Consider the following 1048-nt stretch of genomic DNA (forward strand, 5'->3'; position numbering starts at 1 on the left):
AATCGGTCTGGTTGCAATGGGAGAAGAAAAGGAGACCCAAGAGTGTGGCTCTCTGTTCTCAAATCCATTCATTTTCATAGTACTGAAATTCCTCTTCTTTGTCTCCAGGCTAATAGTAAAGCTATTTCTACAGTCATTCTTCTTTTTGATTCATGTACGTCATCACACACTCGATAGGAATAGCCCCAGCATGCTTTGCCTTGACTTGCATGCTGGAAGAATTGCTTCACTTTCACTGGGGGATAAAATAATTGTCTCTGGACCTAGAGAATTGGCTCACTTGGGGGAGTCCTTTCATCTCCAGCACCTCATTCACTGGGCATGGTGGCTAATGTCTGTCATCTCAGCACTGGGGAGGTGGAGGCAGCATCTGGCTGCATAGCAACTTTCAGAGTAGCCTGGGACACACAAGACCCTGCTAAAACAAGAAATCAGTGTTTCCAAGTATTTTTGTTGTTTTGTTTTTGTTTTTCTTTTTCTTTTTCAAGACAGAGTTTCTCTGTGTAGCCCTGTCTGTCCTGAAACTCTCTTTGTAGACCAGGCTGACCTCAAACTCATAGAGATCCACCTGCCTCTGCCTCCCGAGTATAAGTGCTGGAATTAATGAAGTGTGCAATCACCTCCATCTTTTGGGAGGGGGGTTCAATTGGTTTAACTTTTAACCTTAAGTCTTTGAGACAGGGCTCTCATTTTTCTCTTCAGCATGCATTTTTACACCTAGCAATTTTCAGAGTGGGCAAGTGGTCCAAAACCTATATCTGTAATTCTGAGATCCAGCAACTCTCCACTTCCGGTAGCCAAAAAGGAAAAAGATTCTTATCTCTTTCAAAAGGTCAATGTAGCCGGGAATGGTGGCACATGTCTTTAATCCCAGCACTCAGGAGGCAGAGACAGGTGAAACTGAGTTCAAAGCCAGCCAGGTCTACAGAATTCCAGGACCGCTAGAGAAAGAAACCATGTATTGAAAAACAAGCAAAAAAGTCAATATAAAAATGACATCATTGTAACAGAAGCAGTAAATTTTCTTAGCCAGTGTGTCCTTTTTTTT

The sequence above is a fragment of the Microtus ochrogaster genome, chromosome 16, assembly GCF_000317375.1.
Source record: "Microtus ochrogaster isolate Prairie Vole_2 chromosome 16, MicOch1.0, whole genome shotgun sequence".
NCBI classification, from domain to species: Eukaryota; Metazoa; Chordata; class Mammalia; order Rodentia; family Cricetidae; genus Microtus; species Microtus ochrogaster.